Source organism: Bos grunniens, chromosome 24 (genome assembly GCF_055505025.1).
Source record: "Bos grunniens cultivar Pamir isolate PY7600 chromosome 24, Bosgru_T2T1.0, whole genome shotgun sequence".
Lineage (NCBI taxonomy): Eukaryota > Metazoa > Chordata > Mammalia > Artiodactyla > Bovidae > Bos > Bos grunniens.
In genome coordinates this window covers 61,973,632-61,996,428 of record NC_141188.1, presented here as the reverse complement: position 1 = coordinate 61,996,428, position 22,797 = coordinate 61,973,632, and the positions used below count along the sequence as shown (strand labels likewise).

General features: G+C 49.9%; 1 protein-coding gene across 7 annotated transcripts in view; it reads left to right on the top strand.

Moving 5' to 3' along the window:
* Window positions 1-22,797, top strand: part of RNF152 (ring finger protein 152) — a 122,569-nt gene that overhangs the window by 59,351 nt on the left and 40,421 nt on the right. The window contains exon 1 of one of the 7 annotated variants that reach the window (XM_086373686.1): window positions 19,980-22,561. The exons of the other annotated variants lie outside the window; for them this stretch is intronic. The gene's annotated coding sequence lies outside the window, so the exon portion shown is untranslated. Of the gene's footprint in view, window positions 1-19,979; window positions 22,562-22,797 lie in introns of those variants that run through there. 7 annotated transcript variants of the gene reach the window in all.

Here is a 22,797-nt window from a genome sequence, read left to right as displayed (position 1 = left end):
GCGCCAGAGCTGGGATTAGAACCCCGCCATCAGTGGCTCCAGGGTTTATGCTGTAAGCCACTGCGGCGTGCTGCTGCAGACTTTCCATTCTGTTAAGATGACTCACTTTCTCTGAGATGTCCTGTATTTTTATGACTTCAACTAACATCTGTATATGATAATTAAAAAGAGTTATTGATGTTATTGCATTATTTTTTGCATGGGTTGAGCATCATCTCTTTGCTAAGCTGTCAGCTGATGGTCTTGTGTCTCCATAGCTCTTGGCACAAATACTTCCTGGTAAGAAAGTGCTAATTTAGTGCATTGTTGATTATTTTCATATAGGAGATGGGGCTTCCCTGATGGCTCCGACAGTGAAGAACCCACCTGCCAATGCAGGAGACATAAGAGACACAGGTTCGATTCCTGGGTTGGGAAGATCCCAGAGAAGGACATGGCAGCCCACTTCAGTATTCCTGCCTGGAGAATCCCATGGACAGAGGAGCCTGATGGGCTGCAGTCCCTAAGGTCACAAAGAGTCGGACGCGACTGAGTGACTAACACACACGTATAGGAGGTTTCCCTAAGGTCACAAAGAGTCGGACGCGACTGAGTGACTAACACACACGTATAGGAGGTTTCCCTAAGGTCGCAAAGAGTCGGACGCGACTGAGTGACTAACACACACGTATAGGAGGTTGCCTCTGTAGGAGGAAGAGCAGTGTGTACGCACGGGGCTCAAATGCCAGGTGATAACTGGATGAAGTGGCCTTGGAATTCAGAGGGGGCAGATGGCTTCCTGCTAGAGAATGGCTTCCTGGAAGAAGTGGCATTTAACCGTCCCTGGAAAGGTGGGTAGTCGTCTGGACAGGCGGGCAGGTGCAGTGCTGTTTCTGCAGGAACAAGGTGTGAGGGAGGGTGGATCTTCTCTTCTGGACAACAAAAGATGCTTTCTGACTGAAGTATGGAGTAAGCAGGACTTGTAGGGGGGAGGATGAGAGTGGTTGGTGGAGAGCGGCTTTGGAATTTATTTGGCAGGAAGCCACTGATGACGTGGGGGCCGGGGAGGACGAGGTGTGGAGTTGTGCTCTCAGAAGCTTAATCTGGCTGCAATGAGTGTGGATTGGTGGGAGGACGAAGGTGGGGAGGCCAGTGGGGGCCAGAGCACAGGCGGGGAGATGGACTCCAGGAGAGGGGCCGCGGGAGTGGGGGCTGCGCATGAGCACGGGAGGCGTTCCAGAGCCAGAACCAGTGGGATTTCAAAGACCGATTGAATGAGGGGTGAGAGGGAAACAGGTTCTCAAGTCTGAGGTCCTGGGTGAAGAAGGGTGGTAACAAATGTCAAACTGCAGGGGAAGCACCGACGTGGGACACATCAGGAGTCCACTTTGGAAATTTAGCAGCGAGGTCAGACCCGCCACTTGGAGGGTAACCCACATCCGCGTGGTCATCACGAGTCTGAGGCTGAACCGTGTCGCCAGTGGGAGAGAGACCCTCTCGAGGGCTGGCTGCGAGAGGACAGAGGTCAAAAGAGTGGTGGGAACAAGGGAAACGTTTCCTGAGCAGAGGGCGCTTGAATGTGTTGAAAACGGAAGTGGTTTGTGACTCCATGTTGGCGCTTCCCTGGTGGCTCGGTGGTAAAGCATCCGCCTGCAGTGCAGGACTTCAGGTCGTCACACAGCTTGGTTTCTGTGTGTTACTCCCAGACTGGTTACGATCTCCTCTAGATTTAAAATGTTTTACAGACTGTGCATGAGGGTTGCTATCTATGGGACCCTGCCTGGAATACGGGGAACCTGGTTGGAAGACCCTTTCCTCATCTGAGCCGGGTCACTCTGGCCAGCATGCGTGTGTGCTCAGTCGCGTCTGACCCTCTGGGACCCCATGGACTGTAGCCCACCAGGCTTCTGTCCATGGGATTTTCTGGGCAAGAATCCTGGAGTGGGTTGCCATTTCCTCCTCCAGGGGATCTTTCCAACACAGGGATCCTGCGTTGGCAGGTGGATTCTTTACCACTGCCCCGGTTGGGAACCTCACCAACCCCTGGCTTGTGGCCAGCCAACCTGCTTGCTCTTGTGTTCAATCCTGTCCTTCTGTTCTATTCTTCTGGGCTTCCCAGGTGGCACTAGTGGTAAAGAACCCACTTGCCAACGCAGGAGATGCCAGAGACGCGGGATGATCCTCTGGAGAAGGAAATGGCAGCCCACTCCAGTATTCTTGCCTGGAGAATCCCAGGGACAGAGGAGCCTGGTGGGCTGCCGTCCCTGGGGCCACGAGGAGTCGGACACAGCTGCGCGCACACACTTTCTGTTCCTCTATTCTACTCCACCCTGTCATTCAAACTATAACTCTACCTTTAGTTCCCTGCTCAGATCCCTTCACTGAATCCCCAGTTATTATTTAAGTCTGTGTGCTCAGTCGTGTCTGACTCTTTGTGGCCCCATGGACGGTAGGTCTCCAGGCTCTTTGGTCCATGGGATTCTCCAGGCAAGAGCACTGGAGTGAGTTGCCATTTCCTTCTCCAGGGCATCTTCCCAATCCAGAGATCGAACTCGTGTCTCTTGCCTCTCTTGCATTGGCAGGTGGGTTCTTTACTGACTGCACCCCTGGAAGCCTTGGTCATGGCCCCTAAAAATGACCTTTACTGCCTTCTGTGTCTGTCAGACCTAGTGCAGGTCCTGGGCATGGCCAGCTGCGGGCTCTCTGAGGGCTGGGTCCACCTTATTCTTCTTTGCATTCTGATGACCTAACTTACTCTTTTTTTGACCAGTAAATATGAGTGTGAACTGTTACGCCTTTAACTAGTTCTCAGTCTCCTTAGGGATTGCAGAGATCTAACTTTTTCTGTATTTCCCGTGCCCTTTTGGATGTCTTCATGGACGCTGGTTGATTAAGGGCAGTGCCCTCTTTGGGGACACTGCATCTTGGCAGCCCATCTTGTGTCTGCACTCAGAAGTGTAACGTGTCGGTTACTACCTTTGACTTCGTTTATACTTGTCTACTGTTGGAAAGACGTGGTGACTGTCTTGATAGAGTCTTCTCCTGATGTGCTGTTATGTTGTGGCTGCAAGGACAGTCTCAGGGCACATTGCCACGAACTTTTTGTTCAACCCAGGGGTTTTCCCTTTGGGTTTAAGGTAAGATGTTGAGTTAGGTTTTCAGGGAACAAAATAGACTTAGAGCCCAAGTGCGTGCAAATAGTAGTAGAAGCATGAAATTCATATTTATATTTCTAAAATTAACTTAATCAGACAAAATTCATTTAGTATGGTATGAAAAATGGTTGTGAATAAACAGAATGAAACTATGCTTATTAAGATAGATTAGGAAAATACTTTGAGGAGTAAAGCAGCTTTAATTTTCCTTTCCTGAGGTTTGTTTACTAATAGAATCTTGGCTCCATCAGTCTCAAAAAACTCCTAGCAGGTAGTACTGATTAACTGGAATCTGCTGGTTCAGGCTCTGGCCTATTTCATTTTCTCAGAAAACAAGCCCACTTTCTCTGGGTTATGGAGAAAGCATTTTTACTCCTTCAGAGAATGTTCAGTGGGCTGATGCGCATAACTCACTTCTGAATAGTGAGAGTTTAGTATGTTGGAAGAGGAGGAGCGAGTGGGGGTGCTGGCCCCAGTGCTGTGAGAGCTAAGGCCTGCCAGTCTTTAAGTATGGAGATTGCAAAATTTTGGGTAAATAAATATCTTTGAATTGGATTTGTGCTTTTATAAGTGAAAAAATTGCTACTATGTACTTCAGTTAAATTCAGTCGCTCAGTCCTGTCCGACTCTTTGCAGCTCCATGGACTGCAGCACACCAGGCCTCCCTGTCCATCACCAACTCCCGGAGTTCACTCAAACTCATGTCCATTGAGTCAGTGATGCCATCCAACCATCTCATCCTCTTTCGTCCCCTTCTCCTCTCGACTTCAGTCTTTCCCAGCATCAGGGTCTTTTCAGATGAGTCAGTTCTTTGCATCAGGTGGCCAAAGTATTGGAGTTTCAGCTTCAGAATCAGTCCTTCCAATGAATTTGGACTGATTTCCTTTAGGATGGACTGGTTGGATCTCCTTGCAATCCAAGGGACTCTCAAGAATCTTCTCCAATACCACGGTTCAAAAGCATCAGTTCTTTGGTGCTCAGCTTTTTTTATAGTCCAACTCTCACATCCATACATGACTACTGGAAAAACCATAGCTTTGACTAGACGGACCTTTGTTGGCAAAGTAATCTCTCTGCTTTTTAATATACTGTCTAGGTTGGTCATAGTTTTTCTTCCAAGGAGTAAGCGTCTTTTAATTTCATGGCTGCAGTCACCATCTGCAGTGCTTTTGGAGCCCAGAAAAACAAAGTCAGCCACTGTTTCCACTGTTTCCCCATCTATTTGCCATGAAATGATGGGACCGGATGCCATGATCTTAGTTTTCTGAATGTTGAGTTTTAAGCCAACTTTTTCACTCTCCTCTTTCACTTTCACCAAGAGGCTCTTTAGTTCCTCTTCACTTTCTGCCATAAGCGTGGTGTCATCTGCATATCTGAGGTGATTGATATTTCTCCCCGCAATCTTGATTCCAGCTTGTGCTTCTTCCAGCCCAGCGTTTCTCATGATGTACTCTGCATAGAAGTTAAATAATCAGGGTGACAATATACAGCCTTGACTACTCCTTTCCCTGTTTGGAAGCAGTCTGTTGTTCCATGTCCAGGTCTAACTCTTGCTTCTTGACCTGCACACAGGTTTCTCAGGAGGCAGGTCAGGTGCTCTGACTGTGTACTTGGCAGTCACTAAATCTAGTGTCTTGTCAAACTCAAGTCACCCAGTGTGATCCTCACAGTAATATAGGAGCAGGTTTTGTCCCCATTTTTTGGATGACCAAACTGAGGCACAGAGAGATTTAGCATCTTGCTCAAAGCTGTGTATCAAGTAACAGAATGGAAACTCAGCCAGTAGCATCAGTGTGCCAGTGCATGATAATACACTGATCTTGCAAAACTTCACAGTATTGAAAAGTACAAATAAAAAGCAATTGCTGCCGGGACTTCCTGCTGGTCCAGTGTATTTAAGTCTCCCAGGTTAAGACTTTGCCTTCCAATGCAGGCAGCTCAATCCCTGGTCAGGGAAGTAAAAATCCCACATGCCAAAAAACCCGAAACATGAAACAGAAGCAATATTGTAACAAATTCAATAGAAACCTTAAAAATGGTCCACATAAAAAAAAAATCTAAAAAAAGAAAAAATAACTGCTATTAGAAGCAAAATATACTGAAAACAAGCATCTTCAATGGACATAATATTAAATATGAAATGCTAAAAATCTAGTTTTCATTTCAGTTACCCTGTGCTCTGGTCAGGATAGAATTATAATTTATCTTATTATGATAGAATTTATCTTATTATTGCCATTTTGTTTCTATACCAGAAATTCATCCCAGGCTTATAGTGCAGTGAGTAGCTGCTGAATTATGTGACAGTTGAGGATACTGAGGTTATTTCGAGGGAAGTCTCCTCTGGTGGAATAGTCAATGCTTTCCCGACGTAGGACAAGCTAGAGAGAAAGGAGGCCTGATTATGGATTTGTAACATATGATGGAAATGAGTAGGTTTTCAGCAGTGTTTTGGCGATTAAAAGTCAGACTGCTCAGAATTCATTCAGAAATGTTAACCATATGTATCAAGGTCATTAGCAATATTTCTTGGCTCTGGTATTAAGTTTTTTTTTTAAATAAATGTTCATATCTAGCATGCTGTTCTATGAATCCCCCTTCTGAATGTCGGGGGACACCAACTGATTTGCTGCCCTCCTGACCTCAAGACCTTTTCTGGAAGCTCCCTCATGAAAACTTTTGCCTTTTGCCACGAACACTTCACGGTGAAAGGGGCTTACGCCCTCCCGAGTAAACGGTTTCCATTTTATACTCAGGAGAATCTGGGTCTACATGGGGTGAGTTAATAGCCTGAGGTCACTGTGATTCAGAGACGGCGTGAATGAGCCCCGATGGGACATTCAGCCTGTGCGGCTCAGGCCGCGCTGCAGGAATCACCTGATGCCTGCTCCGGCCGTCCAGCCCTTCCTTCTGACCTTCTGCTGTCGGAGTACCACAGACCCCCAACGGGCGCACTCTCGCCCCGCCGCCTGCTGGCCTTGGTTTACCATTAGAGATTCATTCCTTGTGGTGTGGAGAAGACGGCATGAGCTGGTTCCTGTGGACTCGGAGCTGTATCCCTGCTCCGCTCCTTGTGATCAGCCTTGTGATCCCAGCAGGTCACTCCGCGTTCTCATCTCTCGGGGGCGCTTCTGTGCAGGTTCATACTGATAACCCAGTGCATGACCCACGTAAGGTGCTGGGTGCTGCTCTCAGTGTTATGGACGTGTTAGCTCACCCATTCTCCCAACAAGGCCGAGGGAGGAATCAGAAGCGGGCAGAGAAATTTAATGATGTGTTTGAGACTGACAATCAGTATAAATTAGTTGTTTGTTCCTTGTGGGTTTTATGCCCATGAAAGTGAAATTTGCTCAGTCGTCTCTCTTTGTGACCCCACAGACTATACAGTCCATGGAATTCTCCAGGCCAGAAAACTGGAGTGGGTAGCCTTTCCCTTCTCCAGGGAATCTTCCCAACTCAGGGATCAAACCCAGGTCTCCTGCATTGCAGGCAGATTCTTTACCAGCTGAGCCACAAAATCCTTTGCTAAAACGTGAGTGCCCTTGGGTAGGGTTACACATTCACCTCCATAAGGGTGTAGTAGCTAACCCTGTGATTCAGGCTTCTACCAACCCCTCTGAGAAGCAGGTGCAGGGCTTGTGGGAGGAGAGTGGAGGGGTCAGACGGAGGGAAGGTGAGAAAGAGGATGCAGGGAGTAATGTGGTCGGGCTGGTACAGGCTCTGCTGAGACTTGAGGATGGGTGGTGGAGGAGTAAGGGGAGCTTCAAAGCAAGGCAGATCCAGAAAGGATCCAGAAAGGTGGGGGGTGCTCAGTTCCAGCTGAGCCTTTTCCTGGGGTGGAGCTGGTCCCTTACTTTGGCCTGACTTGTTTCTCTCTTGGAACTGAGTAAGTGAGGCCTGCAAACTTTCTGATGGGAAGATAGGACTTTGATCCTTTCCATTTCTTGGTTAAACTTAAAAGAAGTCTTCTTCTCTCCACATCCTTGAAAGAAAGGAGAGATGAGTGATGTCCTGAAGCAGGATCTCCAGGCAGTGGCTCTGAGGAGACACACGGGCGCGACTTTGGGGGGACGGCAGGGGTGTGAAGGGGCCGCGCCAGTGGTGAAGAAGCGGGGGTAAGGAACAGCTGGGTTGAGGAGGGGGTTTGTTCTCATCCTTGGGTAGAAGAGACCAGAGCAGGTGAGAGCACTTGGTGGAGACGGGCTCTGTGGGAGGTGAGCAGACGTGGACAGGAAGACTTTTTAAACTGCCGTTGCTTGTGTGTGTTTGCAAGAATAAATCCCATCCTCAGAGGCTGTGATCGGTAAAGCTTGTTTGGAGTGCACAGGCCACGCTGCAGCTGCAGTGAAGTCTGGCCACTGAAGGCTTCCTGCTGTGCTGTCTACACCCCACCCCACCCCAGCTGTATAATCCTGAAAGCAGGGGACTCGTGTTAGCTGCGGGTCCAGTAAGGTGCTATTTCCGTATTTTCAGTTCTTTCTTTCCAGGACAGGCTTGAGAGGGGTGGAAGGATGTGGTAGGAAGGACAGATGGCGATGCTGGACTCGAGCTGGCGAACGTGCCCACCTTTTCCCTCCTGAGTTGAACTGAGAAGGCACAAGCTCAGCGTGTAAGTCTGTATCACGGAACACAGATGCTTTCCATGAAGCCCAGTTACACGACTGCTGTCGTGGCTTCCTGTCCAAAGGTGCTTCTGCTTATACACATTCCCGTTTTGTCTTTATTTCATGGTTCCTTGTATTGTTAGCAGTTGAAAATTTGAGAGAAATTTCGCGTTTCTGTGGATTTCCCTCATTAGAATTTTGTGGTGATGGAAATGGTTAAGACTGGAGTTCCTTGAACTAGTCCTTCCTACAAAGAAATGGAGAACTTAGAATATTCCTAGAACACACAAGCTTAACCAAGATGTTCAGTTCAGTCGCTCAGTCGTGTCCAACTCTTTGTGACCCCATGAATTGCAGCACGCCAGGCCTCCCTGTCCATCACCAACTCCCGGAGTTCGAACACTTAGTCTCACGTCCATTGAGTCAGTGATGCCATCCAGCCATCTCATCCTCTGTCGTCCCCTTCTCCTCCTGCCCCCAATCCCTCCCAGCATCAGAGTCTTTTCCATTGAATCAACTCTTCACATGAGGTGGCCAAAGTACTGGAGTTTCAGCTTTAGCATCATTCCTTCCAAAGAAAACCAAGATGTTAGAATGTTCTAAAAACCTTTTCTGAGAACCTGACATGCTTATGAAAGGTTGTTTTTATGAACAATGGATGCTTTTCAGTTTTTCTGTTTAATCATTAAAGTGGGAACCCTAAGAAACTCAAGAATGGGCAACTCTGCCTGCTTTTCAGTCCCTTGGGAAGAGGGCTGCGTGCCCTTTCTGTGGAGCCGCCCGGAGCGCCTGGTCCTGACTGTCCTGCCCCGCACCGTTCCTCTGCGTAACCGCAAGGCAAAATACGCTGCATGCATCTCATCCATTTAGCAGACAACTTGGAAGATGCTTCTAAAGCCCATGCTTATCCTGGTCACCTGAGGTGGCCTCTCTGGATGCCCAGGGCAGTGGGTGCCCTGCAGGGTCAGCTAAGGGTGTCTGGGCTGGACTGCCCTCTGTCCTGAGGTCTCCAAGCTGACACGAGCAGGCATGGCTGCTCTCGAGACATTGAATAAACGGGGAAGAAAAGAGACAAGTTAGAAAATATTTGGCAAATGCTTCTCCCTGGGAGCAACACCCCTGAACATAGCAAAGATAGTTGCTGTGAACCGAAGGCAACACTTGGGTGAAGGCCAACCTCTAGGGTCAGGAGCTTACTCTGAGGGCCTGTGCCGGCTGCAGGTGAGGTGGAGGGAAAGGACACCCAGCATGGCGCGTGATCCTGTTACCAGGAGTCTCCTTGGAAGAGTTTATGAAAGAGAGCCCGGGGCATCCAGAATGCCCCCCAGGGGCTCGTTAAGTTCTGAGTAGGTGAGGGAAAATGATTTAATGTAGTGTTTGTTTTAGCTAGGGTATGACCTGAAGGTTAAATTTACATAACAATAGAGTGTATTTTTGTGTGTTTTCACAGTACCTAGGAGAAATCACCGGAGAAGGCAATGGCACCCCACTCCAGTCCTCTTGCCTGGAAATTCCCATGGATGGAGGAGCCTGGTGGGCTCCAGTCCAGGGGGTCACTAAGAGTCGGGCACGACTGAGCGACTTCACTTTCCCTTTTCACTTTCATGCATTGGAGAAGGAAATGGCAACCCACTCCAGTGTTCTTGCCTGGAGAATCCCAGGGATGGGGGAGCCTGGTGGGCTGCCGTCTATGGGGTCACACACAGTCAGACATGACTGAAGCGACTTAGCAGCAGCAGCAGCAGCAGCAGCAGAGAAATCGCATTCACTGGACATTCGCAACTATTCTAAGGGGTTGAGGAACATTTAGGAACATTATCTTATAATTTAAGCGATTACCATGAGTTGCAATTGTTATTTTTGTTTTTTTTTAATTTTTTTTGTTTTTTTATTGTTATTTTTTTTGTTATTTTTGTATGTCAGTGGCATCAGGGTTTATTTGAGCCAAGTCCCGACCTGAATGGTCGGGACTGGTGCTGTGGGGAGTCCCGGCTGCTTTGCATGAACTCATCCCTGCAGAAGGGTCGACAGAAGAGCTGTGGGGAGTGGACACACTCTCTCCTTAAAATGAAAAACGCCGACAGCTACAAAACCTCTTGCTTCCAAGTATCTCTTTGCCCTCGCTTCTGCTGCCAGGAAGCAACAATAAAAGCCAGTTGGAGCTGGGATTGTTTGTCATCTCTTTGCTTTTGTAACACATGGGTGACTCTTGAGTTCCCCCTCTAAAGATTATCCCTTGCTGATTTAAAATCGGAAACAGGCTTGCTTCATAAACCCATTAGCTAGTGAGCAGACAGCTAGGTGTTCTCTCCAGCACGTGGTTGCCATGTTTGAATGCTTGATGGAGAAAAAAAGCTCCCTGACAGTCAGAGCTTTGAAAAAGTGCACAAAACCCCTTGCCCGTCTCTTCCTCTCCACTTGTAAGGGTCCTGAGTCAATGTGGCACAAGCCCCTGGGTCTGTGGTCTGCTTTGGCTTTGAACACGTTTGTCATGGCACATTCGTCAGTTGTAAAGGTTAGGGACTGCCTCTCTGCGGCCCTGCTGTGGGTGCGGGGGCCGGTCATGGAAGAGCCAGAGCCGCTGCCCTGGAGAAGCAGTTCGTGGATTTGACGGGGAGACCCACACGTGCCCTCAGTGTCAGTGAGAGTGGAGTTGCTCAGTCGTGTCCGACTCTGTGACCCCATTGACTGTACAGTCCATGGGATTCTCCAGGCCAGAATACTGGAGTGGGGAGCCTTTCGCTTCTCCAGGGCATCTTCCCAACAAGGGATCGAACCCAGGTCTCCCGCATTGCAGGCGGATTCTTTCCCAGCTGAGCCACCAGGGAAGCCCCAGTGTCAACAGTAAGCCGTGAGTGGTTGACGACGGGAATGAACGTAGCACTGCAGGAGCAGAAAGTGGGGGAGGGGAGGGATACCCAAGGGGGTCTCGGGAGCCCTCCTGGGAGGAGAGGTGGAGAACAACAGGTTCGTAGTCTGGAGAAGCCAGAGTGTGGGGAAGATGGAGAAGCTGGAAGTGAACCAAGCCGCCCGAGGGCCTGCAGACCTCGGCAGGCATGTGGGCCTACTGCCCGGTCGTAAGGAGTAAGTCGGATATTCAAAGCTGAGGGTGGCGTGATCAGAGAGTCCACAGCATGGGCAACGGGGCAGAAAGTGTGGTGTGTGTCCTGGCTCTGCTATGTTCTTGGCCTGTAACTTGGGCAAGTGCATTGCATGTCTGCTGACTCGCCTTGTCCTGCAGTATGGGGACCCTGAGGGCGCCTTCCGTGGATTGTCCCCAGGGTTAAGGCAGCATCATATTAAAGCTTTGGCGTGGAGGAGCACTCCCGAGGGCTGCCTGGGGTCTGACTTGCCACTGAGGACCAGCATGCAGGGTGGGGGGGAGTGAGGGGGAGATTGGAGATGGGGGAATCCAGTTTTTGGGCTTTCAGGGTGGTCTGGACCGCAGTTCCCAGGGAGATGTGCCCTGTGGGACCTTGGTCTCTGAGTTCCTTTGGGGGCACATGGTCAGAAGCATCCCTGCTTCTCCACCCTGGTCAGGGTGTGAACCCTGGTGCTGGCGCAGGAGCAGACCTAGGTGACGTTCTAGGAGGCAGCGTAACCTGGGCTGCAGGAAGCTTTGGAAACTTCATATTATCTTGTCTTTTGGACCACAGGGTTTGTTCCAGCTCCCAGTTGTTCCAGCAGGGGTATATGTAACTGACTCTCAGCTGGCCAGCCTTCCTTGCAAACTAAAAGAAAGCTCTCATTTTTAGAATTTTATGGAGGTTTCTTTCAGGAGGACAGATACCACCTGGATATTTGCCTTAAATTTAAAATGAGTTGCCTTGGAAATTCATCGGACTGTACATCTAGACTCGAATGTGGAGAAAACTCTTTTTTCTGAGGCACCGAAGTATTAGTCCCTCCTGAACCTCTCTGAGGCAATAGAGATGTTAAGAACTAGATTCTGCAATGAAATGGAGGCTGCTGGCAGGGGATTATTTAGGACTTGGGTTTAGACGGTTTGCAAAACAATTGGGCAAAGTCTCTGAGGCAGTGGGGGAAAAGAGTATTGCTTTTTTGTGCTGCCAACCAGGTCTGTCACATGGATTAGTAATTTAGATAGGAACAGCCGTGAATCATCGCTCAGCGTTTCACATTTAATTTTATCCTGAAAGCAATTTCCCTTTCAAATTCTCGAGCTGTAGTTATCATTAATGAATTAAACATTATGAAACCCAGAGAACTACTAATTCATTTTGAAATAAGTAGACATTTAAATCTGAAAAAGAAACCTTAAATTTCCTTCAGTGGTGTTTAATATTTTCAAGCTGACAAGATGGGGAGCGAGGGCACTTCGCAGAGGAAATTTCTCGGGGTGGTGAGTGGTGACTCCTGAGGTCTCTGTGCCTGACATCTTGGCCACGGGTTTGGGGGTGGGAAAGGCACGTTTTCTCGGTGACCAGTGACGGGTGTTTTCCAGAGGGGGAGGATTATACTACATGGAAGAGTCCGCTGATTGGAGTCAGAGCTCTCCACCCAGTTCTTCTGCCCAGTGCTTTGTGGCATAACCCTCTCGTTTCCTGGGGTGCCTGCCAGCCCGCTGCATCCCTGCCATCTCTGCTCTTGTTCCGTGATGCTTTGGGGAAGGGGCTGGTCCGTCCAGTCATCACGGGCTGTTGGACGCGTGTCTGTGGTCCCCCGGCCTCTCACTCCCTGAGGCCTGGCTTGTGCAGGGTGATACTTCGGGGAAGGGGCTGGTCCGTCCAGTCATCACGGGCTGTTGGACGCGGGTCTGTGGTCCCCCAGCCTCTCACTCCCTGAGGCCTGGCTTGCTCAGGGTGATGGTTGGGGAAGGGCCCTCTGCTTGCGCAGACGCTTCTGAAGACAGCGAAGCCCCGAATGAGACAGAAGGCCAGGGTTCTTACGTGCTTGGGCTTTCTCCTCAGAGACCCTCGACCAATCTGGTCAAAGAATCAGCGGATCGTGTCCGCAGCAGCGCTGTCTGAACGACTGAAACAGATGAAGGTCCACTTTCCAAGGTCAACAGATCTGATTCCCTTTGGAACTTTCGTTTGACCCCATCTTTTTTTTTTTTTTTAAGATGAAATTTAGAGCTTTTTTCCTACCCCCACTCCCCATGCCCACTCCCATGCCTTTTGCTTTGTTAACTGACCTTCTTTGCAGGGTGGTCATTGCATTTGTGATCTTGTGTGAGCCTCAGTTTCCTTGCATATAAAATGGGAGTGATAATACTTTCCCTCCTTCCCTGTGGTATGAAGATTGCACCAGATCATGGCTGTGAAAACACCCATTAGGGTCCTTCTGTAAGCATGTGAGCAGGGAAGGGACTGAGGGCCGGGATGCAGGAGGCAGGGCTTTGGCTCAAATGGGGAGGAATGAAACCTTTCATTTCTGTCGCTCCCCCCCTCCCTGCTCCTTCCCCTCCTCGGGGCCTGAGTTAGATGGTCTAGGTTCTTAGGGGAAGGAAGGCTCCTTCCAGGGATGCAGGGCCTTGTCTGTCTCCCTCCAGTTCAGCCAGGTAGGCGGCCACACTATGAAAGGCGTTCCTGGTCACAAACACGTACAGCCAGGTTATATCCCAATCAACCCATCGTACGTCAGAAATATCATAGTAAAAAGTGGTTTGAATACACCCAACCTGCTGAACACCGTAGCTCAGCCTCGCCCACCTTAGACATGCTCAGAACACTTCCACGAGCCCACCGTTGGGCAAAACCGTTTCACACAGAGCCTCTCCCTTCTCCAGAGCATCTCCCTGACCCAGGGATGGAACCTGGGTCTCCTGCATGGCCGGCAGACTCTTTACCATCTGAGCTACCAGGGGAGCCCCACACAAAACCTATTTTGTAATAAAGTTTTGACTGTCTCATGTGATTTATTGAATGCTGTACTGAGAGTGAAAAGCAGAATGGCTGTCTGGGTACAGAGTGACTGCTTGCCCTTGGTCGCGTGGCTGACGTGCAGCCGTGCTCAGCGTCACTGCCTGGCACCATGAGAGCGGACCGGGAATTGCTCGCTTGGGGAAAGAGCAAATCCAAAATCCAAAGTTTGGTTTCTCCCAAGTGCGCATTGCTTTCACTCCATTGTAAAGTCAAAAAATCCTAAATCGAACCACCCTCAGCTGGAGACCGTCTGTATTTCCTCCTTCCTCCTTGGTACTGCTTCTCAGTCAAGAGGTCTTTGTGATCCCCCAGTTGTTTGTTTCCCCTGGGCTCTCCTTTCCTAGGGCTGTTGTAACGAAGTCATACACGCTGGGTGGCTTCACACAAGAGAATCTTGTCTCGAATTTCTGGGGGCTGGGAGTCCAGGTTGAAGGTGTGGGCAGGGCCACGCTTCATCTGAAACCTGTAAAGAAGGATCTTTCCTTGCCTCTTCCAGCGTCTGCTATTGCCAGCAACCTTGGCTCATAGATACATCACTGATCTCTTCTTCCTCTGTCGTTACATCGCCTTCTTTCCTCGTGTTTCTTCTCTTAAACACGTTGGTGCTATTAGATTAGGGGGTCCCCCTAATGCAGTGTGACCTCATCTTAGCTGATGACACAGGCAGCAGCCCTGTTCCCCAGTCCAGCTGCATTCTGAGCTCCCGGGCGTTGGACATCTTTTTTGGAGACACAGTTCAACCCATAACATTGCCTTCTTCCCCAGCAGACAACTTGATGCTCATTGAGGCCACAGCTTCAAGTGTGTTTCAGAGGGTGGCATATACTCCCCCTGGACAGGGATGCAGCTCAGCTTTCCAGAGCTGGGAGCTGTGATGGAGCGTCTCTGATGATTGCATCATGGAGCCCCTGGGAACGCGGTCTCTGAGAGTCATGCAGCGCTTTGGAAGCAGCTTAGGGCTTGGATCAGCACCCAGACAGCCCTCTCCTGCTCTGTTGCTGATTTCACTTAAGTCAACTAAGCCTGAAACCCAGAACTTAGATGGTACCAGTGCGAAGTACAAAAGCCCTTCCAGTTTTATTTGAAACAGTTGGTTTTATCAGAAGTACTCAAGTGGGAATTTGAGCAAATGCCTACCCTGTCCTGCTCTGCGAGGTGGAGTGAGCTCGAGACGGCTTCTGAACGGGGCACGCAGGTGACTCGGACGCCGGGGAGCCCCAGCCCCCCTCAGTAATGGGCTCGTGTCCAAGGGGCATCAGAGCAGCCCGTGTGGCTTAGAAAGTGCCTCCCCGTCCTCTTGCACTCGGTAACTGACCCAGCATAGGGTTTCCCCAGATAGGATTCATACGTTAAGAAGGAGGCCAGGTCAGCCTCATCTGGTCCTGCTTTTGCCCCAGTCTTGCCAGCCAAACCTGAGCACATTTCTTATTAAAATGGGATCCCAGGTTCCTCGTCTCTGTGTGAAAATAGTGCAATCTGCTGCATCATGGTGTCTACAGGCAATTAATAGACGGCCGTGTGCAGGCCCCTGGCCGATCCCAGGTAAACAGCGAGGATGAGGAGGAGGACATTCTTCAAGAGCTCTGTCTCCACGAGTCGATAGTTAGGCTCAGACAGAGGCACTTAAGCAGGAACAAGGTCTGAAGTGCAGAGCGTTGGTTGAGAAGAAGCCGCTGATCTTTTCTTAAGAGTCAGGCCCGGCCTGGAAGGAGTGCCTGGTGAGGGCCATGGGCGGAAGTCCACTTCCAGATAAACTGGAGGAGCTGCAGGAGGTTGGGACCAGGGGTGGGGGTGGGAGGTAAGGGGGAGGGCGTGGCAGGGGTTGCGATAGGAGGCTGAGGGAGACAGAATTGGAGACTATTTCTAGAGTCTCCAGCATCTCAGGACAGGCTCCCTGAACTGGGGTACATGGTTGTTGTTCAGTCGCTCAGTCATGTCTGACTCTTTGCGACCCCATGGACTGCAGCAAGCCAGGCCTCCCCATCCATCACCAACTCCCGGAGCTCGCTCAAACTCATGTCCATTGAGTCAGTGATGCCATCCAACCACCTCATCCTCTGTCGTCCCCTTCTCCTCCTGCTTCAATCTTTCCAGCATCAGGGTCTTTTCCAGTGAGTCGGGTCTTTGCATCAGGTGGCCACAGTAGTGGAGCTTCAGTCTCAGCATCCGTCCTTCCAATGAGTATTTGGAGTTGATTTCGTTTCAGAGTCACATGGTTGTAGGGACAGCAGGTCCAGGTGGCTTGAGAGACAGAGAGGCAGCCAGGAGTCCAGTGAGCTTCAGAGCCGAGGGCTAAGGAACCAAGAGAGGGTTCAGGTATAGGCAGTGGAGCCGGGGCAGGAGGTCACAGCGGAGCCAGCACTCGGAGGGGCTGGGAGGGGGTGGTCCCGGGGGGCTGTACCAACACCACCCCGGTGTCTCCACGGAGGGTGGGGCTGGTCCTGGAAACTGGGGTGGCTGGCTCGGGGGAGGGGATTCTGGCTGTGAGAAAGGAGGGTTGGGACAGACCATGTCTGGGACAGAGCATTTGCCTACCCGGCTCCACTCTGGGTTCTAGCCCTGCTTCATTTATTTCAGTAGATTTAGTAACAGTGAAGATCGCAGAAATAAAGCCAGGCTCATACCCACCACCTCAGCACATACTAGAACAGTTTGAAAAATATGTATGTTTTTAACTGAAGGATAACTGCTTTACAATACTGTGGTTTCTGCCAAACATCAGCATGAATCAGCCGCAGGTGCACCCATGGCGCCTCCCGCTGGAACCTCCCTCCCACCCTCCTCCCCATCCCGCCCCTCTAGGCTGTTACAGGGCCCTGTTTGAGTTCCCCTGTCAGATGGTGAGCTCCCAGCGGTGGTGGTCTCACATTAGGCAGGGTGTACGTGTCCACGCTCCTCTCCCTGTCCACCCCACCCCCCCTCCTCCCCAGTCCCGCCCCGTGTCCAGAAGCCTGTTCTCTATCAGACTGGCGCAGTTTTTGCTGCTGCTGTGTTGTTTCACTTATTTGATCATTTATAATCACGGGGCAAATGCATTACTTTGGCAAACACTATTGAATGTAGATGTTTATACACTTCCATGACAAATTTACTTTTAAACGACTATTGATCAACAGGGCTGAGGCTGAGAGGTGTTTTGCGATATGGTATCACCCAGAAATAGAATGAACAGAGACCCACAGTCAGATTTTTGATTGCTGGCCAGGGCCTGGAAGTGGAGAGTGGGGTGATTGCTGCTTTTGTGCCTCGGTGTGATTAGAACTTGACTGGAAGGGTAGGCGTGGTCCTTTATACAAAGTAACAGTGGGTTAGGAGGCGGACTGACTGCAGGAACGACAACGGACTGCGAGGGACCTGCGGCTACTTGGAGAGAAAAATCCCATTTACGTGGCAGTTGGAAATACATTTTGAATTGAAGTCAAGTCACTCAGTCGTGTCTGACTCTTTGAGACCCCATGAATTGTAGCCTGTCAGGCTCCTCTGTCTATGGGATTTTCCAGGCAAGAGTCCTGGAGTGGGGTGCCATTTCCTTGTCCAGGGGATCTTCCCAACCCAGGGATCGAACCCGGGTCTCCTGCAGGCAGACTCCTTACTGGCTGAGCCATGAGGGAAGTCTTTTGCTGTTTACTTCATTTTGCCCAGATTCAAATCAGAGTGTTCTGAGGCCCTGAAGTTGAAAGGCGAAGCCCGGGCAAAATATATAACAGCGTTTGATATAAAAGTTATTTAGGTTTCACCACAGAAATGAAATCAACGAGGCTTACTGGGTGGCGTCCCGGAGGAGTGTTTGAAATAAGGAGTTCGGCGATCTGGGTTCATTGTGACTCAACTGCGCTCACCTTTCAATATCCTTAAGTCTCCTTTTTCTCTTCAGCAAAATACAAGAATTTCCATTTCTAATACACCGCCTTCCCCTTCCAGTTTTGAGGGTTATCCAACGAGTCATGCACAAAACAGTCTTTGAAAGCTGAATTGTACAACTGATGAGTAGGAATTACCAGCATGAAGGTAAAAAGCCAGATTCCTTCTCTTTGATACCTGTTTCCCTGTGTCAGTTTTAATTATATTCATGGCAGAGTTTTGATTGAAAAATCCTGGTTTCTCCTCGTTTTACTACTTAATTTAAAACGCTATCCTGAGTAATAGTGGTGTCTCTAGATGAGGGCGGTTCAAAGACGGGGATTGTGCAGAAGGATGTTTGTAAATAATGCTTAGGTGACACACTATTGTGATAATTATGGCTTTTTGAAGATGAGTTTTATAGCAAGTCCTCAATTTTCCTGTCACTTTTTTTTCCCCCCTGAGCTTTCCCACTTAAGCTGGTGTATTTGTTCCATGGAGCTAGCAGCTCAGGGAGCTAAGTCCTGAGAGAGCTCAACAGCTCTTTGAATCAGCTTTCTTTTTTCTGTGGCTGCTTTCCGGGCTCTCGAGAGGACAGAGGTCGCCTCCCCTCTCGGTGGAAAGTAGCAAAGTGATGCCCTTTCTCCGGGGCCAGTGAACCCTTGGATCAGGGTGACCCTGAAAGTTGTGTTCAGTGGCCAGAAGGGCCCTGGTGACGATGTCCGTGTGGGATCTGAGTCCCGAGAATAACCGCCCCTTCCACCCATCCCTTCCGAGTTGGTACTTGGGGGGCTCTGAGTGCAAGAGGCAGCAGGAATGAAGACCCTCCTGCGGATAAACTCTCAGGACCTCCAGGCTTCGTAGCTTTCCCAGCAGAGGGACCTGATGTGGATTTCACTGTGTTTGCTCACCAGCTTGCTTGTGTTCTCCAGCTTTTAGTTGTTAAAGAGTCTCGGACGTCAGCTTCATTGTCTTCTTTTTACTCACCAGCTCAATCAGAATCTAATTTCAGATAGAAGTCAGCCAGTGGTGAATTTTGTTAATGGATCTTTGGAAGCTTTTAGAGTTGGAATTAGAGGAGCCCTTGGAGGTCATCTTAACCAGCCCTCTTCACCGTACAGATGAAAACTCTGAGATTCAGAGAAATTGAGAGATGATGGGTCCAGGTTCTACAGTGAGTCAGCGATCAGAGTCAGGACGAGGGCCCAGGGCTCTTTAACGGCCTGGAAACACTGTGTGGTCATATAAAGTACGGAGTAGGGATCCCTGGGAGGGGTGTGTGTGCTCAGTCACTCAGTTGTGTCCAACTCTTTGTGACCCCATGGACTGTAGCCCGCCAGCTTCCTCTGTCCATGGAATTTTCCAGGCAAGAATACTGGAGAGGGTTGCCATTTCCTCCTCTAGGGCATCTTCCTGACCCAGGGATCGAACCCGAGCTTCTCGCGTCTCCTGCTTTGGCAGGAGGATTCTTTACCTCTGCGGTTTGAATTCTTCCACATGACCTTCACAAGCCCTGTTTTGCTGCTGTGTTATAGTTTTGGGGACAGAGACAATGAGTTCTTAGTCAGGAAAATCGTGTAGGTTGCTGATACTATACCAGTTGCATTCTGATGCAATGCAACATTGATTTTTTTTTTTCTTCACCGCCGTTTTCACATTAGATTGAACACAGACACAGGCAAGGTATAAGCTTGGCGGTGAGATTTGCTTGGCTTCTTACTTTCTCCCATTGTTAAAGTGCCTGTGATTCAGCATCAGGTTCTCTCCTCCATGATGTGTGGGTGAGAGGAGGGGATGGGAGATCCCAGGCTTCACGGTGTTAGAATATCCTGATGACCCAGCTGCAGTCACACTGCGCACCAGGGGACCAGCCATGAGGCTTTAAATACCACCCCCTCAGCCCTCTCTGATGGCTTCCCTGAGAGCTCAGCTGGTAAAGAATCCGCCTGCAATGCAGGAGACCCGGGTTTGATTCCCGGGTCAGGAAGATCCCCTGGAGAAAAGAAAGGCTACCCACTCCAGTATTCTGGCCTGGAGAATCCATGGACTGTATAGTCCATGGGGTCACGAGAGTCGGACACAACTGAGCAACTTTCACTTTCAGCCCTCTCTAGTTCTCTCACTTAAGAGAAAGAGAGAAGGAACCATGGATGGTCACCAAGGGGACAGTTTTCTGCATTTTCTAAATAGATTGTTTCAAACCTGGAGGATAGAAATGGAAGTCCTTCGCTATAAATTTTACTTGAGACTGTTCCTGGTATGTGTAGGTCTCCTTGCTGTTGTTCAGTCGCTCAGTCGTGTCCGACTCTTTGCGACCCCATGGGCTGCAGCATGCCAGGCTTCCCTGTCCTTCAGTATTTCCTGGAGTTTGCTCAAGCTCATGTCCATTGAGTCTGACGCTATCCAACCACCTCATCCGCTTTCGCCCCTCTGCCCTCAGTCTTTCCCGGCATCAGGGTCTTTTCCAGTGAGTCGGCTCTTCGCGTCAGGGGGCCAAAGTGCTGGGGCTTCAGCTTCAGCAAGCTTGGATTGCTCGCCTCCTTTAAAACTGAGAGGCGGCTCCCTTGCCCATACACGTTCTTTGCTTCCTTTGAGTTTTACTGAATTTATTATGCTCTTGCTTCCGTTTTAGGTTTTGGTAGTCCGTTCCCCAACCAGGGATCGAACCCACACCCTCTGCGCTGGAAGGCGAAGTCTTAACCATTGGGCCACCAGCGAAGTCCTCCTCCCGCACACTCTCTTGTGAGGCGATCTCTCCCAGGGTGGTTATGTGGAGTCTGTGCAATGAATCGCTGCCTCCGCGCCCTGTTGGTTGTGCTGGGCCAAAGGGAAGTGCCAGGCTCGAGGCAGGCTCACCAGCGAGGGTGCACAGAACTGGAAATTTCCACTTGGCATTTATGGCTGAGGAGCAGTGATAATGACTGGGGCAGAGTTGAAACGCTTCTTGTTAACAGGGCGGTGAGAGCCTGGAAAAGAAAATAATATCGCAAACATTGCCTTATCTGGGGAGGCAGCAGGGCTGGCTGAAAGAAGTGGGGCTTGGAATTACGAGATCAGGTTTGAATTCAGCCCCATTCCAGACGGGGAACCCGGGTGAGGCATGCAGCCTTGAGCCTCAGTTTCCACTGAAAGGTGACGATGGTGGGCAGAGGGGCGAGCATCGTGGTGATGGCAGTGACACGGGCCTGACTCTGACAGACTGAACGTGGGCCCCAGAGACGTCCTTGTTCTAATCCCTGAAATCCACGAGTGTTGCCTTACATTGTAAGAGGGACTCTGTGGAGGCAATTAAGGGTATGGAAATGGAAAGGTTACCCTGCGTTATCTGAGTAACTGTTGGGCACAACCACAGGGTCCTCACAAGGCTTCCCTGGTGGCTCAGGGGTAAAGAGCCTCCCCGCCAGTCCTGGAGATGTGGGTTTGGTTCCTGTGTCGGGAAGATCCCCTGGTAACGCACTCCAGTATTCTCGCCTGGGAAATCCCATGGACAGAGGAGCCTGGCGGGCTACAGTCCATGGGGTCGAAAAAGAGTTGTACACGAGTTAGCTACTAACCAGCTTCCTTATAGGAGGGAGAGAGGGAGGCAGCTGAGGATCTGAGGAAGGGCTGTTTCTTATAATCATGGGTAGCCATCGAGAGACTTAGGGAACAGGGCAGAGGAAGATTGTTGGCCCATTGCTGGGGGCCAAGTGGCCCCCTGGAGTGGAAGTGGTTCTCTGATCTGATTGGCTGTATGGTCAATCATGCGTCAAAGCAGACGGGTGATTGGGCATCTCATTTGCGAGGTGCCTCGCCAGCTGTTGGGGTCCCTGGTCCTTGCCCAGATGGAGATTCCTGAGTGCCAGGAGACCTCACGGGTGAGGGATGGGGTGCGGAAGCCACGTGGGAGCTTCAGGAAGCTTGCACCAGACCCCTGAGCTCAGAGAAGCACTTGGTTATTTTATGATTCATGGAATTGTTTATTTTATAACTTATCTTTTTAGGTGCCATTCACAAACAGATTTCCCTTACTGACATGAGTTCTATCTTTTTTTCATAGAAAGTGGTCTGAAACGAAGTCTTCTTTTCCCAACATTTTCCTTGGTATGCATTTATTGTGCTGTAATCAAGCCTACGGAGCTTGGTCCTGCTTTTCAGCAACTTGCGTTTCATTAGCGATTAGAGCTACAAGTTTGGTGGGATCACGGCAACCGTGTGTGTTATTTTCAACTCTACTTTTCCAGAAGAGAATCATTTTAAAGACAGAAGAATTCTAGAGAATGCGCAAGGAAAGTTTGTCCTTTCACCAGACCCACTTAGGCTGCTTATGAAAAATGATTCAGAGAATGATAATGATGGTAATGATTGCGATGATTACGTTTGCGTTCGAGTGGTTACTCCATGCCAGACAGTGTCCCGAGGGCTCTGCACGCATGCTCTCACGCGGTCACCCAGCAGTCGTGTGAGGTCGTGCTTTCTTGGTTTTCACTTTTTACGGAGAAGGGGCACTGAGGCACAGCAGGCTGGATGTACTGTTTAAGCCCAAGTGATGTTCAAGTTCAAATGGCTCATCAGGGAAGGGTCTAGCATTTTATTTCCAGAGGAGTCTGACTCAGACTTGCTTTCCATCCTGCTGTATTATTGCCTGGGGACAAAATCCACAGTTAGGAGGTTGGGAACGAAGATCCTCTGAAGGAGACAGGAAGGATATATTAGCTAACTCACCTCAGTTTGTCCCTGGCAGGTTTAAATGAGGAAGCATCATATTTATCCTGGAGTTAGGGACACGGAGCTGCTGAGAAACTGTGGATTGCCTGAGGCCTCAAAGTGAATCAAAGCCCGGTGCTCCTCCACCTCGTTCGATGGGGACTAACCCTGCCCGAGCCCAGTGTCCCTGCCTCTCTCTTGCCTGCTGCTGGGGGCTACAGGACAAGCGTTTGCTGAGACTGCTGACAACACGCTTCTTTCACCCTTCAGCCCCGGAGGTGGTGGGGTCTCCCACGGAGGCTGATCCCTGGGGGTTTTGATAGAACCCTCCACCCTACACAGCCCCTTCCTTAACTCTCTCCTCCTTAGGAAAACGCAGCCGTGCCCAGCTTCAGCCACACACAGACAGGTAGGTCCCTGTGTGTTCAGTGAACATGGGTGTGACTCACTGTTCGGTCACTGACTTCCAGCTTCCTTTGTGGGAAGATGATGGTCAAGGAGTGGTATTAACTTTTTTCTTTGCCCATATGTGACATAGAAGGTATAGGTCCTTCAAACACGGTGTCGTTATTAGTGGCCAGAAAAATTGTGGAAGCAATGATATTTCTTGCCAAGTGTTGAAAAATTTCAAAACTAACTAGTGTC